Consider the following 12,424-nt stretch of genomic DNA (forward strand, 5'->3'; position numbering starts at 1 on the left):
GTGCCCACTCGACTCGCCACAGGGTACAGGCTCAACCCCTTATTCACTCCCCATAGTACCCCCATAGTACTCTGCAGTCCCTAAGAAGGCTAGTACTTTTCTCTGGGTTGTGGGTCAGGGCCAGTCATAGATTGCGTCTACCTTCGCTGTTCCGGGCCTAAGCCTATCTCAACCCCACATGATGCCCCAGGTACTGTACCTCTGACATCCCCATTTGACATTTGTCTCCTCTGATGGTCAGACCTGCCCACTGAATTTTCTCCAACACCTGCCCTACCTCGTTCAGATGGTCCTCCCAGGATTTACTGAAAATGGCAATGTCATCCAAGTAAACCTGGGCAAAGCTTTTACACCCTTCCAGTAGGTAATCAACCACACGTTGGAAGGTGCCTGGTGCATTCTTCATCCCAAATGGCATGGGCTTAAGCTCAAACAGGTGAAATGGAGTCATGAACGCTGACCGTTCTTGAGCCTCTGGGGTCGATGGTATCTGCCAATAGCCCTTGCTCAAGTAAAATGTTGATATATACTTTGCTCCAGGTAACTCATCCAACAGAGCGTCAATGCGGGGCAGGGGATAGGCATTAGACACAGACACCTCGTTGAAGCAGCATAAATTTACACAAAACTCTGTTGTCTTGTCCTTTTTGGGAATCAATACAATGGAGGACGCCAATGAACTGCACGATTGCTGGTTCACATCTCTGAACATACAATCCTTGGCCTCTGGTGAGACCCGATAAACAGGTTGCCTAATTGGCCTATGCTCAACAGTATCCACATGGTGCATCACCAAAATATCCGGCCGAGCTTCCTACTAAACTGAGTCGCAACACTGCCTCAAGCTGCTCCCTCTTGCGGGCACTCAACTTCTCATCCCAGCTTACTTCCTCTACATTACCTTCACCTCTGGCATAAGCGAGGAGGTCAGGTAGTGGATCACTCCCTGGTTCCTCATTCGGAAAGCAGCAAACCGCAGCTACTGATTCCACATGCTCACGGTATGCCTTCAACATTTTCACGTGGTAGGTCCACTGCCGCCTACCGTCGCTATCAAATGACACCATGTAGGTGATTTTGACACTGTGTACGGTCCAGCCCAGGCAGCTTAGAGCTTGTTCTGACATGTGGGCATCAGAACAAGGACCTTCTAGCCTACCTCAAATACTCTGCAGCGCGCTCCCTGATCATACCAAGCCTTCTGCTTGGTCTGTGCTTATGCTAGGTTAGCTTGTGCAAGCCCCATGGGATTCTCTAGCCGATCTGTGAGATTTAACACATACTCCACCACAGCAACATCCTGGGTGGGTAGATCCCTTTCCCAAAACTTCTGGAACAGGTCCTTGGCCATATAGTACCCATACTGAATAGCATAATCCACCATAGTGAGAATGTACCTCTTCCCCGATCTACTGGGCACATGTAGTGGACCTATAATGTCCACAGCCACTCGCTGGAAAGGTTCCTCAACTATTAGCAAGGACCTGAGGGGAGCACATGTACTGGGGCACCCAAGCCACTGACACACATCACAGGACTTACAGTAGGCTCAGGCTTCATCCAACATTCTAGGCCAGAAAAAGCTTTGTGTCAGGCGCGCCTCAGTGTTTGGTCCCACCCCTGGTGTCCAGCCATAGGTATTTCATGGGCAACTGACATCTGTTCCGCATGAAATCCCCATGGGACCACCATTTGTACTTGTTCCCGGACTGGTCTATCCCCATCTACCTTCCTAGCTACCCGGTAGAGCAACCCTTTATGCCAGGTTACACTCCCTACCTCCATCCCTGAAAGGCTCCTTCCAGCTTTGCACCTCATGCCTTCCAGTGAGGGATGAGAGAACTGAGCTGCACTGAACTCTTTCCCCCAATACTGTCTAAATTGGTACTGTCTGCCGAATGGGCTATGTTGGGGTTATTAGGGTCAGTCAAATGGGGTTATTCAGAGGGAGGTCACTGTGGTCAACTATACTCACTGTTGGAGTTGGCATACTGCTCTGGGCACGAGCATCACCTTGCACCCCCACAAGATCCGATTAGCTGGAGGCAAATCTTCCTCTGCGTTGCCAGGGGACGTAGTCTTTCCAAAAGCAAAGAGCTCACTGGTTACTGAAGATCTAGTAGCTGGAGTCTTTTCCTCTGGGCTGGCTGATGCTGAGGTTGCTGACGAAGGCTGTTGTCTAGCAGCTGCAGTCTTTTCCTCTGGACTGGGTTGTGCAGGTGTAGATTCTGAAGACTGTTGTCTGGCAGCTTGGCTCAGGGTAAAGGAGTTGAGAAATACAGTCACAATTAGACCCCCAGTATAGTTGCCCAAGATCACATCAGTTGGAATGCCATCCATTATGGCAACATCACCTCTCATCTCCTGCCTGATATCAATGCTCTTGGCACTACACAGAGTTTCAAGGTCTGTCCTGGACACATTGGTGTATGAAGACATCCTGTGTGTTCTCCTGGCTGCAGTTATTCTTCTCCTGAATAACTTGGCTCTACTGACTGGTGCATGAAAAGCCACCTGGGGTTATCCCACTGGTTGCCACCAGAAATCTGTGACAGGATGGATCTCTTATGACACCCTGTCAAGGTGCTGGGGAATGGCTGGGCTTGCTTTGCCACCATCCCTTTTCTTTATGCCAATTGCACCTCTCCAAAACACAGTAGGAGGAGCTCTGCTGCCACCACTAGGCTCCTTTGCCAGGACCTAGAACTGCTTCCTTCTGGGTAACAGGGCGCCTAGGCGGTATCCCTGACCTCTTCCTTCAGATCAGGGTTGCTGTGGATGGTTCCGCCTGGCCTATCAAACTGGCCAGGGCTGCAGAGTAGCAGGCAAAGCGTTGGTACTAGATGCTGAACAGAACCTCAGAACAGTCAGGTAAAGGGATTAGATTGGTCTAATCATAGGAATTACAGCAGGTAAGTAGGTGTCAACGCAGGATCTTGAAGCAGTGATGTTTTATTAGCTCAAGTGTTATAATAAGTTACATGCTAATTTGAGGCACTAGCGATCTTCCAGAAGTTACAGATGTAGTACAATAGTACAAAACATGGTCAAACAATTCTCTTTTTATACAGTTTCTGACTTTTATGTTGGTAGGGGGTAAGCCAGTCCCTTTCCAAACAGACATCAAAATGTCTAAGATATTACATTCAAAGATTAGCATCAGGATGTAATATGTTTTCTAAACTTGGATTTTAAATGCAAGTTATACTTAACAAAATTTACACCAATCTGTGATTTCCTAAATCACTTACGGTTTACATTGTTCAGACAGGTTCTAACACACAGGATGAAAAGGTGATGATCCCTGCTGTGTATCCAAGCTAAAAAGACCTGTTGGTCACTGTAATTAGCTTCATCTTGAAGTTAAAAATCAGATTTACTTCAACAAATGATTACTGTGTCAGAAATCAATACCTCAGAAATTAAAACATTACTAATACAACATTGCAACACACTATAAAAAAATCAGTACATTTGCAATGATATACAGTGGCGCACTGCGCCCCTAATTGATAGAAATATCTACAATAAGTTATTTTTACGTGATCCAGCCACAGTAACCTTTTGGGACTTGGAAGAATATAAACACAAGGGCATTCATTCACATTACTCCCAAAGGCTCAAAGCCATCATGACAGTTTTATCATGGTGCCGTTCATGTGATGTGCTGGCCATGTTACCTATCAACGTGCCGTTCAGTTCCGTCATTTCTCAAGTGAGCAGATCACTGAACCACACCACCACCAATACACAGTTCTGCAATTTAAGTGTCACTCACCGGACCGTGAGTGCCTCTTCCCGGACATTTAGGAACCGTGGCCGTCCTCCATCCTGAGGGTCTGCGCATGCGCAGCCCTTTCCTATACGTCAGTGTATGTCCCTTTAACTCAATTGGCAGATCAGGCAACACTCCCTATATTAAGCACCTGTGGTCAACACCACGTGGCCTGATCTTGGAGTCTCATTCCTCATGAGTCTCTGAAGGTGTTCCTGTATTACTCGTGTATTCAGCGCTGCTGATTCCTGTGGTTTCCAAACCACTTCTACTACTGTGGTTCCATACCACTTCTACCATCAACTGTATCATCATGACTGTTTGCTGATTCCTATCCGCTGCCTCCGTGCACTACAGTCTTCTACACCACTTCAACGTTATTTTATATCTATGTGACTGTTTGCTCATTGCTATCCGCTGCCTCCGTGCACTCCAGCTTTTACCTCACTCACCTGCTTCTCATCAAGTCTGTTTGCTGATTTCTATCCGCTGCCGCCGTGCACTACAGTCTCCCGCTTGCAACTCGCCTGTGTTCAACATCGTGACTGCCAGCTGACTACTATCCGCTGCCTCTGTGCACTACAGTCTCCTGCTTGCAACTTGCCTGTGTTCAACATCGTGACTGCCAGCTGACTACTATCCGCTGCCTCTGTGCACTACAGTCTCCTGCTTGCAACTCGCCTGTGTTCAACATCGTGACTGCCAGCTGCCTACTATCCGCTGCCTCTGTGCACTACAGTCTCCTGCTTGCAACTTGCCTGTGTTCAACATCGTGACTGCCAGCTGATTACTATCCGCTGCCTCCGTGCACTACACTCTCATCTCATCTTTGCTGTGACTTCCTCGAGACTGCCGCTTTTCATTACCATCTGCTACACTTCGTGATCTACAGCTCCTGCCCTGCGCTGCACTCCTGTTTCCCATCGCTGTTGGTTCCTGTGGTTGCTACTGGTTACCTCCGTGTGCCGCTGGGTTCTGCCGCTGTGGTCAGCGCTATCGTCCATCTCCTGCTGATCCACTCTCCACGCCTTCACGTGTTCCACTGGTCTCTACCCTTCTGTCAGCATTGGATTTGTATCTCTTCTACTACCCTCTGCTGGATCATCTCCATTCTCCTGGGTTTCCTATGAGTCCAGTTCCACGTGTTGCTGACTCCTGTGGATTCGTGTCCCTGTCGGTCTACTCACCTGTGCGCTGCACCTGCTAGACCGCTGCTTCACCTATCCAGGGACTTCCTATCCAGTCGGTCTCCAGCCGCTCAGGTACCGCTGCAATCCCATCTGACTGCTACTGCTGAACCACGGTATGCATACTTCTCATTGACTGTGCTGTGTATTGCATATCTTGCTGGACTGTGTTTGGTTCTCTCTGGAGTCTGCTATCCGCTGAGTCTATTGCCATCATTGACTGTGTTATCATTGTGCTGGACTACTTCAAGAGACTTTCTAGATTGCAGACCTGATCAGTCATTTACATATATATATATCTATATTGTGCATATTACTGTGGATCGTGTATAAGGTGCCTGTGTATATCCTGTGTTGCAGTCTTCCCCCGTGCACCTCCTCACATATATATTCAGTGGTACAACTTGCTGATGTCAGACCACTGATCCCTGTTTCCGGTATCACCTGTTCCATTATCCTCTCACATAGCAGTGGTACAACTTGCTACCGCAGACCACTGACTACCTGGATACCTCCACTTGGATTCCATTCCTTCACTCAGATAGCGGTACAACTTGCTACCCGCAGACCGCTGACTCTCATCACCTCCTTGTTTCTGTTGGACATTCCTCCTCACTATAGCAGTGGTACAACTTGCTATCGCAGACCACTGACTACCTTCACGTGTCCTTGTCCATACAGTTCCTTGTGTATCATTACCTCATTATTACCAGTGTTGCTAGTCATAGACTTTCCTGAGCATCTCATCGGCCATCATTTCATGTTCCGTGATCACCCAGCTACCAGAGTACCCTATTACCATCTACATTGCTCTGGTAAGCCTACCATCTGGTGATCCCTGGGTAAAGACTCCTAGTGCCCGTGACAGTAAGATCAGGCCATGACAGACCCAGATACGGAACCTACAGCCAAAGAGATGCTGCGGCATCTGGTTACCCGTATTGAGCAACAGGAGGTTCGCCAACGGCATTTACTGCGGTGTTACCAGGCGTTAGCTTCCCAAAGAACGTCCGTGCAAGATGCCACAACTACTGTTGATGCTCCTGTGCCTTCCTCCGTTTCCCCAGTGCCATCCCAGGTGTTTACGGCTTCCACGCTTCACCTGCCTACTCCGTCAAAATACGATGGAGACCCCAAAACTTGTAGGGGTTTTCTTACTCAATGCTCAGTTCATTTTGAGCTCCAGCCTCAAAATTTTTCTACCCATCGTTCCAGAGTGGCCTATCTTATTTCATTGTTTTCTGGACAAGCTCTCGCATGGGCTTCCCCTCTGTGGGAAAGAAACGATCCATTGTTACAGGATAGTGCCGAATTTATTTCCACGTTCCGAAATGTATTCGATGAACCAGGTCGTGTTATTTCCGCTGCATCCAGCATTCTCCGTCTTCGCCAAGGATCTCGCACTGTGGCTCAGTACGTCATTCAATTTAGGATCTTAGCCTCTGAACTTCAATGGAACACTGAAGCATTAATTGCCGCCTTCTGGCAGGGGCTTTCCGATAAAATTAAAAACGCACTGACTTCACAAGAACTACCCTCCTCTTTAGAAGATTTGATCTCTCTTTGCCATCGTGTAGACCTGAGGTTTCGTGAAAGAGAACCTGAGAAAACAACTTCGGTTAAAACACCTCTTCTCTCAAATCCTCAATTTCACCCAGCTTCATCTCCGGTGATACCCATGGAGATAGGTCGCTCCAAATTAACTTTAGAGGAGAGGGACCGAAGAATAAAGAATAGACTTTGTATCTATTGTGCCGATTCTACGCATATGCTCAATTCTTGTCCCAGGAAATGTCGGGCTCTAACCAATACTGGGGAGATAAGGTTAGGGTTCCTGGAGTCCTCTCCATCTTCTACGAAATTAAAAGCCTGCGCTTTTGATGTTACGATTTCCTTTGCTACCAAATCCTTTGAGTCACAGGCATTGATTGATTCTGGAGCAGCAGGAAATTTCATTTCTAAATCTCTAGTGAATCAATGGTCTCTACCAGTGATCACTTTAAAAACACCGATTACTGTGACTGCTATGGATGGATCACGTCTCATCAATGGTCTCATCACCCAGAGTACGTCTCCAGTAACGCTTCAGATTGGTGGGCTACACCATGAAGAGATTTCGTTTTTAATTCTTCCTGTTACGACAAGTCCGATTGTCTTAGGCCTTCCATGGCTTCAATGTCATTCTCCCCAGATTGACTGGCGCACTTCTCAAGTTACATCTTGGGGAGCTGAATGTCATCATCGTTGTCTCTCTCAAATGGTTTCATTCAAAAGACAGCATTCGTCTATTCCACCAGGTTCTCCTCCACAGGATCCTTCATCTACGGATCTGTGTGATAAGGTTCAGTCTGAACGCCTTCCTCTTCATCGGGCGTTCGGGACGTCATCGGACGTTGAAGATGGATCTCAGGAGTCATCTTCAAAAAGTCAAGTGCTGGTGGTTCACGGTCACCATCCATCTTTTCCGGAATTTCCTGCCCTCCCTCCCACCCAAGTTCCTGCTGTGGAGACTGTTTGTCAGACCTTCAAAAATATCTGGTCTCAGGTCAAAACCTGTTTAAAGAAGACATCTAACAAATATAAGTCTTTTGCAGATAAGAAGAGGCGGGCTATTCCACCACTAAAAATTGGAGATCGTGTCTGGTTATCTACTAAAAACATTCGTTTGAAGGTCCCATCTATGAAATTCGCTCCTCGTTTTATTGGTCCATATAGGATCATTCAAGTAATCAATCCAGTATGTGTGAGACTTCTTCTTCCTAAGAATCTTCGGATTTCTAATGCCTTCCATGTGTCCTTACTCAAGCCTCTTATTATCAACCGTTTTTCAAAACCTCCCTCAGCTCCGCAGCCAGTTCAAGTTCATCAGGAGGAGGATTTCGAAATTACTGAGGTACTAGACGCAAAAATTTCGCGAGGAGTACTTCGTTTCCTCGTTCATTGGAAGGGCTTTGGTCCTGAGGAGCGCTCTTGGATCAAAGCTGAAGATCTTAATGCTCCTGCCCTTTTGAAGAAGTTTTATTTCAAAAATCCGGACAAGCCCGGTTCCAGGCGTTCTGTGCCCACCTTTAAAAGGGGGGGTACTGTCACTCACCGGACCGTGAGTGCCTCTTCCCGGACATTTAGGAACCGTGGCCGTCCTCCATCCTGAGGGTCTGCGCATGCGCAGCCCTTTCCTATACGTCAGTGTATGTCCCTTTAACTCAATTGGCAGATCAGGCAACACTCCCTATATTAAGCACCTGTGGTCAACACCACGTGGCCTGATCTTGGAGTCTCATTCCTCATGAGTCTCTGAAGGTGTTCCTGTATTACTCGTGTATTCAGCGCTGCTGATTCCTGTGGTTTCCAAACCACTTCTACTACTGTGGTTCCATACCACTTCTACCATCAACTGTATCATCATGACTGTTTGCTGATTCCTATCCGCTGCCTCCGTGCACTACAGTCTTCTACACCACTTCAACGTTATTTTATATCTATGTGACTGTTTGCTCATTGCTATCCGCTGCCTCCGTGCACTCCAGCTTTTACCTCACTCACCTGCTTCTCATCAAGTCTGTTTGCTGATTTCTATCCGCTGCCGCCGTGCACTACAGTCTCCCGCTTGCAACTCGCCTGTGTTCAACATCGTGACTGCCAGCTGACTACTATCCGCTGCCTCTGTGCACTACAGTCTCCTGCTTGCAACTTGCCTGTGTTCAACATCGTGACTGCCAGCTGACTACTATCCGCTGCCTCTGTGCACTACAGTCTCCTGCTTGCAACTCGCCTGTGTTCAACATCGTGACTGCCAGCTGCCTACTATCCGCTGCCTCTGTGCACTACAGTCTCCTGCTTGCAACTTGCCTGTGTTCAACATCGTGACTGCCAGCTGATTACTATCCGCTGCCTCCGTGCACTACACTCTCATCTCATCTTTGCTGTGACTTCCTCGAGACTGCCGCTTTTCATTACCATCTGCTACACTTCGTGATCTACAGCTCCTGCCCTGCGCTGCACTCCTGTTTCCCATCGCTGTTGGTTCCTGTGATTGCTACTGGTTACCTCCGTTTGCCGCTGGGTTCTGCCGCTGTGGTCAGCGCTATCGTCCATCTCCTGCTGATCCACTCTCCACGCCTTCACGTGTTCCACTGGTCTCTACCCTTCTGTCAGCATTGGATTTGTATCTCTTCTACTACCCTCTGCTGGATCATCTCCATTCTCCTGGGTTTCCTATGAGTCCAGTTCCACGTGTTGCTGACTCCTGTGGATTCGTGTCCCTGTCGGTCTACTCACCTGTGCGCTGCACCTGCTAGACCGCTGCTTCACCTATCCAGGGACTTCCTATCCAGTCGGTCTCCAGCCGCTCAGGTACCGCTGCAATCCCATCTGACTGCTACTGCTGAACCACGGTATGCATACTTCTCATTGACTGTGCTGTGTATTGCATATCTTGCTGGACTGTGTTTGGTTCTCTCTGGAGTCTGCTATCCGCTGAGTCTATTGCCATCATTGACTGTGTTATCATTGTGCTGGACTACTTCAAGAGACTTTCTAGATTGCAGACCTGATCAGTCATTTACATATATATATATCTATATTGTGCATATTACTGTGGATCGTGTATAAGGTGCCTGTGTATATCCTGTGTTGCAGTCTTCCCCCGTGCACCTCCTCACATATATATTCAGTGGTACAACTTGCTGATGTCAGACCACTGATCCCTGTTTCCGGTATCACCTGTTCCATTATCCTCTCACATAGCAGTGGTACAACTTGCTACCGCAGACCACTGACTACCTGGATACCTCCACTTGGATTCCATTCCTTCACTCAGACAGCGGTACAACTTGCTACCCGCAGACCGCTGACTCTCATCACCTCCTTGTTTCTGTTGGACATTCCTCCTCACTATAGCAGTGGTACAACTTGCTATCGCAGACCACTGACTACCTTCACGTGTCCTTGTCCATACAGTTCCTTGTGTATCATTACCTCATTATTACCAGTGTTGCTAGTCATAGACTTTCCTGAGCATCTCATCGGCCATCATTTCATGTTCCGTGATCACCCAGCTACCAGAGTACCCTATTACCATCTACATTGCTCTGGTAAGCCTACCATCTGGTGATCCCTGGGTAAAGACTCCTAGTGCCCGTGACATTAAGTATAGTTCCTATAAGTTGTTTTTTTTTACAATACAATCATCAACATCATCATCATCATTATCACTATTTATTTATATACAATACAATGATAGTTACGGTACCATACAGCTGATCTTCTGACCTCAATTCAAAGCTTACCATGCCATTATTAGTAAATATCCCAGTTAAACAGGTATAGAGGTTATCTATAATATTTCTCACTCTGTCCACAGTAATTTTAAAGTGACTGCGAGAATAAATACCAAGGGACACACATTTCATCTCCAATCAGAGAGTCTGGTGGACAGAGCCAGCACTTATTAACCGCCATAACTCTTTGATCCAAATCTGCATGAGACTCATAGAGTACATACCATTGATCCTTCGATTGAAGTTTTGGAAGTCAATAAACTCATCAAACACAATTTGTCAGGGGACACATAATTCTTATGGGCGGTTCCGCTTATATGTATGCCACAATGCAGTCTTACATGTTCCCTATAGTACTTCATGTGTCCATGTATAGCCTCATATACCACTTAAATAGTCTCATGCACCCCATGTCATAGGCAACCAGATAACGTCTGCCTGGGGCTTTAATTACAGCGTGATTAATTTCATGGTGTTGAAAGGTATACTTCTAATTATCCCGGATTGGTTGGAGAGCAGTAACAATCACAGGTTCAGCATTTAGTGACCGCCAAGCTAACATTATTCTTCCTCTGACCCCATCATGTAATTGTCCTTTTTTTTTAGTTCTGGAGCTTACAGTGCCTTCTCCCCAACAATGGTGTCGGTATAATTATCTGAATCTTTTTACTTCTATAATGACTTCCTGGATTAAAAATGTGTGCAATTCATAATTAGGAGGGCCAGTCTCAATATTTTGGGTATTTGTGACATGGAATGTGCAGATCAGGGTTATGGCCTAACATATTTAAATTTTCAAATTAGGAAAGTTGGGAGGTCTGCTAGATATGTGGGTGCCATGTTAAAAAAGAAAATAATAATTCAATGGGCAAAAGGTTGTTTTCTAGCAGAAAAGGGACGAACCTGAAATCCGTTTGGTTCAGGCGGATCAGGGTGTGGCTACAGTTGTCTTAATTTTCCAATAGGGAATGTTGATAGGTGTCCAGACTGAAACATAATAAATAACATGTGGGTCATGCAGCACAAAAAGGATCATAAATATGTCAATACAATCTGCAGAAGATTTATTAAGATTTGATTTGTAATGGCTAAATCATAATTGGCATAATTGAAGTTTTATTTTTCTATAATTCAGACAGCCAGATTAAAATATATTTTAGGAAATATTTGCTAATGTTATTTTACTGCATCAAGAACTCTCTACCTCTTTCTCTCCCCTTCTCTCTATATACCATTCTTTTTTTCTCTGTTTCTTTGCATTTCTCTCAGTATCTCTCTCTCTTTCTCTCTCTCACTCTCTCTCTCTCTCTCAGTTTCTCCTGCTATCTCTTTTGTTGTCTCTATCTCATGGTTACTGATTGACTTACTTAATATTACTTATTAACTGTAACACAACAGCAGGTGAGTAATTGCTGCATTGTATACACATACCTGCCAATCACTCAGCCCCATCCAGTGACAGAAAGTTTGGCACAGTGACACATGGACATAACTTAGTGGACTCTGGTCAACATTTGTTTTTTACACCAGTAAACAATTGATTCTTCAGTACCTCTGCCATCCTGTTCCCACAATCCTTCTTGGGAGCACAAATAGACATGGAAAACGGAGAAACAATAATGCTGTCACTACAGCTACATGATGAGACTATATAGAGGTGTATTGGCTATACGTTGGCAAATTGGCTATATGGTTTATTTGAGGCTATAGGGAAGCATATATAAGGACAGATGGGTCTACTGTACAGTGTATCTCTTTTGCCATACTGTGCACACAGGGGCCTGATTCACGTCCGAACGCAACTTGCATTTTTAAAAAGAGCACAGAACTTATGCATAGTTCTGACGTTATTCAATTCCAAGTGTATCTCCAGATACATTGGGTCTGAGTCATTAAGGAAAGCAAAACCATGTTGCATTGGAGGGGGAGGTAAATTTAAAATGTGGGGACAGGTTTATGCTTCAGGTAGGGCATGTCCTAAATTAACTTTAAATTTCAATGTAAAAATAAAGCTATCAAGTATTTGTGTGGTACATGAAAAAGCAGCCAGTATTTTGCTTCCACGCAAAATAATAAACTCATTTGCACCCCTTGCCTTGTAACATGATTTGTCCAGGATAAAATTTACTCCTTTTTTTGATTTGCTCTGCTTAATGACTCAGGCCCATTGTGATTTGAATCTG

The 12,424-nt window shown here is 45.9% G+C and overlaps 1 long non-coding RNA gene across 4 annotated transcripts in view; it reads right to left on the reverse strand.

Annotated features, from left to right (window-relative positions):
- Positions 1-11,554, reverse strand: part of LOC142098388 (uncharacterized) — an 87,516-nt gene extending 75,962 nt beyond the window's left edge. For all 4 annotated transcript variants that reach the window (XR_012678346.1, XR_012678347.1, XR_012678350.1 and 1 more), the window contains exons 1-2: positions 11,446-11,554; positions 11,145-11,228 (exon numbers count right to left, since the gene is read on the reverse strand). This is a non-coding gene — a long non-coding RNA (uncharacterized LOC142098388). The remainder of the gene's footprint in view (positions 1-11,144; positions 11,229-11,445) is intronic.
- Positions 11,555-12,424: the final 870 nt, after the last annotated feature.

Source organism: Mixophyes fleayi, chromosome 1 (assembly GCF_038048845.1).
Source record: "Mixophyes fleayi isolate aMixFle1 chromosome 1, aMixFle1.hap1, whole genome shotgun sequence".
NCBI lineage: Eukaryota > Metazoa > Chordata > Amphibia > Anura > Limnodynastidae > Mixophyes > Mixophyes fleayi.